Here is a 6,000-nt window from a genome sequence, read left to right on the forward strand (position 1 = left end):
GAAAAAAAACAAGTGAGCGCCGCCATGCAAGTACACGAGACGGACGTTAACAAGTGATTCTTACACGTACTAATAACAACATTAAGCGTAATAATATTCCTCGAATATAATTTATCAAAATATTGTCTTGAGGAGTGACCACGCTGCGATGTTGGCCAGAATGGCATTCGTGGCTGAATACAAACCAACAGTATACTGCATGTGGTGGCGACCTCCCACGTCTCAAATGTGTTGTGCTTTCATTATTCAGCACAGGATATGCGTGTTTTGATGTATTAGTTTATAAATTTAATGCTCCATCATACCAAATATCAGCAGGATGGGTCATTTTAGTTTAACAGGGCTACCAACCTGAACATTTTTCCTTCCCTTCCAAGGAAATCTTTATGCATACTGAAGGGAAAGAAAAATCCTTCGAAGGGAAGGAAAAGTTTAGGGAAGGAAATATTTTTAAGAATATGGTCGCCAGACTTCCCCCTGCAAACTCGGACTTTTCCAATATATCAGACATTAGTCCGGATCGCATGAACAGTTTTTAAACTGTTTTGACTACCATTGTGGTACTGTACTGTATTATAACTTCACTACATTAATCAAATGTATAATATATATGTAATAATAAAGTGCTGTACACTCATAAACGAGTCTTTTATTTACTTTATTGTGGTGCACATAGCTGAAGTGGTCAGACAGTCTGGACTGCTTCTGGCTTTATTGTACCTTTTCCGATATATAGGGATTTTGTCCAGTAGCTCCTTGATTCTGATAAAAGCAAATTCCGGTCTATTGAAGTCCCTTATATTGAGGTTTTACTGTATTTCTGGGTTGGTAAATAAACTTTTCTTGTTAAGTCTGTGTTCCCCTTGTTTTTAGCTGTTCTGGTGTGACAACTCTTGTTTCGTTAAGGTAATGGCGGAAAGGACTGTTCTAACCTAAATGTTTAACTAAACCTGGCTGAAACTAGCTTAACTGTACCTAATAATTTAACCTAACCTAATCTCCAGTTGGGAAACTGGGAAACGAAATCCACCTTTGAGAACGTTGAGTTTCTTCCACTGCGATGGAAACGATCGTAAGTGGAAAGTGACGATAATAACTGGGAGGAAATTTTTCAGCAAGAAAAAGTAATTTACCAAACTGAAAGTTGTCTGAAAAATACAGAAACAAGCTGGAGGATTATGAATTGGATTGGGAAGGTCTTTCTGCTGCTTAAAGTGGACATTTACTGGTAAAAAAATCAATTTAACAGTACTTGTGTTTTGTTTCCGAAGGATTAATCATGATTAAGGACCATTCACGCACCCCTTCACACCATGTAGTCTGGATAATCGGGCTATCTCTGTACTGTCTTTTGTTATTAGTAATGGCTGGTTTATAAATCTTTGTGTACAATATTAACTGTTGTAAACACAAAAATACAATTTATTTGACAATTAATAACAGTTTCCTGTGTCATTCATGGTCAATACATCTTTAACCCTTAACATGTGATGTTCCTGCCATGAATAACGATCAAGAAACTGCTACATTACTTTTGAGATGTATGGTGTTTAGAATTTCCTGCCACCTCATTACTGTGCACCAGAGTCATGGATAACGTCAATGGTGGGACAGTTTGACAGTAAGCCATAGTGTACTGTGTATCACTGCTGTATGCAAGATGATAAAACACTTCTTAGGGGGCAAAAAAAGGGACTTTTGGGAATATTCCTGATTCACTTTTCACTGACACTTAAACAACGGGGATTTTTAAGCTTCTTTTTGTGCAGATTCCATTTGCACAATTCAAAGTACAACTTGGAAAAACATTAGCCATGCAAAACAATGGCTTACGGTACAACACTTTATACACAGAGCCAGAAACATCAAAATGGAGATTTGAGTCTTGGTACAATCATTACCTTTTGGCTGGGGTCTGCAAAGTCCACATCAGCTCCTCTGATGAACTGACTGCAAGCTGCCTTGTAAAAGTCCAGTTGCTCTCTCACCACACACCTGAATCATGGATCACTTCATTACATAGAGAACAGTAAAATGTCTAGTGAACACATAATGTTACATGAATGGAACCATGTAATATTATTAGTAGTCAATGGCCTGGAATCAACAGATTAATGTGTACCTCCTGAAGAAATATACAAACCAGTAAGGCTTAAATGTAGTGTATTCCTACGACAAGATACAAACAGCAATTGTAATTACATTATTCAAACACTGACTTAAGGTAGTAAGTGATGGTACTCAACTGATGCATGGTAGTGCTGCCTACTTGTCCCTTCCCCTTCCCCATTTTATCTCTGCATCTGCTTTCCTCTCATCTTACCTCACCCTTCTCTTCCTACCACTTTTTATTAGCCAAATCTTCTTTCCATATCAGGTAGCAATAGGCTGAGTTACAAGCCTAATAATTTCCTATAACCCAGGAAACCATTACAGCTCTGGTTGGTAACAAGGTAACCAAATTACAGGGTGAAGTGGGGCCTGCTACAATGCCACTGTTAACTGGGTGGAGAGATACAAATGTGGCACTCATCCATGAACCAAACCTCCATGCAGTTCCCTGCACCTTGGTAGGGTGTGGCACTGTCAGCCACAAAGGAACACCAGTTCACTGCATTGCACATCCTTGCAGAGTTGGTTGCTTGCCAGTACTTGATGGGTCTACTTGCCCAGACAGACTGGGGTTGATCAGCAACAAAAAGCAATCATTGACTGCATCACAGATCTAGCAAGTCCTATGTGGTGAATATAGATGCCAAGTTACTCAGCCAAGTGCCACCTCTGCACCACCAAACAATAGCTACCAACTTTGTTTGCTAATGTAGACTGGATGCTTTCAACATCAGCCTAGCACTGGTGCACTGACTTATCCAACATTCTGTCACTGCCAAAACCCTCTAGAATCATAGGACTGACTTATTCTAAGTTCTGTCACAGCCAAACCCTCTGGAATCATAGGATGCTGAAAATGGCAGTTGCATTGGAGTAACAGTGATACATAACCCTTCAGGTTCATTATATTTTTTGATAAGCTGAATACATTCGACCTTTGATATCCATAAAAATTGAAGATAGGACAACATTAGCCTAGTTCAATATTTATTATTACAAGCCTAACCTTACATATTCAAATAAAAGTCTTACCTAAATTAAATAACCTTATCTAACAAAACAATATAACGTAACCCAAACAAAAATAACCCAACCTAACCACTAAGCCAAACCAAACCTAACCTAACCACTAAGCCAAACCAAACCTAACCTAACTTTAGCAAGCCAACCCTAATCTAACCTAACACACACTAAACTTTTATTTAACCATAACCATGAGTAATGCAGCAGGTGTGTCTGGGTTGACTGCTGAAATGTTGAAGGCCTCCAGAGATTTAGGAGTGAGGTCAGTCACTGGCCTGATAAATATAATTATATACGAGTGTGTTGTCCCAGATTGTTGGCTCAAGAGTGTAATTATAAATGTGTACAAGGGGAAGGGTGATGCCCTGGAAAGAGGAAATTATATAGAGGTATAAAGCTTTTAGATCAGATAATGAAGGTAATGGAGAGAGTTCTAGAAAGTATGATTAGAGGAGTGAATAATGAGGAGATGCAGTTTGAGTTTATGCCAGGCAGGGGGACTACTGATGCCATATTCATTGTTTGACACCTTCAGGTAAAATATATAGAAAAGAATAGGGAACTTTGTTTTTGTTGATTTGGAGAACGCCTTTGACAGAATCCCTAGAGAGGTGGTGAAGTGGGCAATGAAAAAACTTGGGATCGAGAAGTGGCCGGTTAGGGTGGTTATGGCCATGTATGTGGGAACTCGCACGCAGGGAAGTGAATGGATATTAGAGGGATACGTTTTCCGTGAATGTTGGTGTGCATCAGGGGTCAGTTTTGGGTCCCATGTTGTTTATCATGGTACTTGAAGCCCTCTCTCGAGACTTCAGAAATGGACTCCCATGAGAGATGTTGTATGCTGATGATTTGGTGTTTGATTGCAGAGAATGAAAGGAAGGTGAAGGAATGATTTAGGAAGTGGAGAGATGGTATGGGGCACAAGGGCTTAAGAGTAAGTGCAGATAAAACAAAAGTGATGATACCTAGGGTTGGTGGCAGTACTGTCAAAGATTTGGGAGAGTGGCCATGTGCAAGCTGCCACAAGGGCATGGGAAGTATTTCCATTTTGTGCAGTGTTTGTGATAAGTGGGTGCATCAGAGATGTACTGTAGTGGTATTAGAGGTAGACTGCCAGATAATGCTGATTTTATGTGTGCAGTGTGTTGAGGTGAGCAGATGGATATTGTCAGGCGTGAAAGGATTGAAGATTGAACTTGCTGGTGAGTCTCTTGAGTATGTGGAAGAGTTTTGTTATCTGGGTGACATGTCATGTGCTGGAGGTGGGGCTGGAGCTACTCTATGGCTAGGGTATGGAGTGGTTCGAAAAAGTTCAGGGAGCTGTTGCTTCTCCTGACACTGAGAGGGTTCTCCCTATGTGCTAATGGATCTTTGTACTGTATGCAGCATGTGTTAGGAGTGTAGACCTGGGGAGTATAGGATGAGGATATTCACAGACTCAAACTTACATAAATGACAATGATTAGGTGAATGTGCAGTGTGTCCTTTAGTGCAAGGCCTGGGGGATGGGGGCTAGGTTTACGATGGAAGAGTTGAGAGGTATGATGGGACTGGAGTGTATTGGTGTTGTGATGAGAGGTAGATTAAGGTGGTTTGGGCATGTGGAGAGGATGGGGGATGATAATTGGGTGCAGAAAGTGAGAAGTGTTAATATTTGGGCTAGGGCTGCGAGGGGTAGACCAAAAAAGACCTGGGACATGGTCTTTAATTGTGACCTCAAGGTTAAGGGACTGAACAAGGAGGCTGCCAAATATCAAGCAGCATGGAGAGCCACCATTAGGTGACCAAGGCCAACCCATGCAAGCATGTTGGGGCCTTCAAAAACGAAATGAAAATGAAACAACAACCTAGCCTAATCAAACCTAATACCTATGGAAACTTATCCAAACACACTGATGTATCATAAATTATGTTAGGGTAGGATAATAGTTCTGCATTAAATGATTTTTTTAAAGTGGAAATACAGGAACTACAAGTCTTTCACCACCGCCTTACATTCAACGGAATCAACTGTTTTTGTTTACAAATTATCACTGGGCTTGGCATGGTGCAATACCTCGAGCCATGATGTGTGCATATCTAACCCACAGAATGCTTACCTTACCATATAAATATGATAATAGATGCTCATCTAAGTCTGCATTACTGAAATTTTTATTAATAATTTGTAAGGCCATTGAATGATTTGCTTCTGACTCTTAGTGGCCTTTGTACCAGTCACCTCAACCAGTAGGCCTGTTCCAGACCATGACCTGTGTTTGTCAGCTCTTACCTAATTGTTCTTACCTAATTTTAACTTAACAGGAATGCGCCAAGCTTGTACTATCCCGTGTTTGAACCATTTTTATCATACATATCCTTAAATTTATGAAGTTTTGGTACACACCATTTCATTTGGTACTCACTCCACTGATCAATTACTCTATTTGGGAAACTGAATTTCATTACATCTTTATCACCTCTCTTTTTAGTAAGAGAGATAAACAGTGATATGAGAGGATGAAAACAACAGATGCAATGGCGACAGAGGTAAACTGGCTGAAATCTTTTATATTTCAAGGCTTGGAAAAAGTCATCATCATCACCTTCAGCCTGAGTCTGTCCACAGCAAGACAATTACTCTCCAATCTTTTTACAGGCTAAAAACGTGGTCACATGGGCATTTTTCCCTGGTGGAAATTGCTGGCAACACCAACTCGGCACAAACTCAGCTAGAATTCCCAAGATTTTGGCTACTCGGTCCTACTCGACTACGATTTTCGGCAACACTAGGTTTCAAGGTGGCCACAGGTACTTCACCTGTGACTTTTTATAAGCAATACAAGAGTTATTTATATTCCTGATGCCGATTAATTAAATACA

Source organism: Coenobita brevimanus, chromosome 66, assembly GCF_032717465.1.
Source record: "Coenobita brevimanus isolate Jiangsu-jjx chromosome 66, ASM3271746v2, whole genome shotgun sequence".
In the NCBI taxonomy this organism is placed as follows: Eukaryota; Metazoa; Arthropoda; class Malacostraca; order Decapoda; family Coenobitidae; genus Coenobita; species Coenobita brevimanus.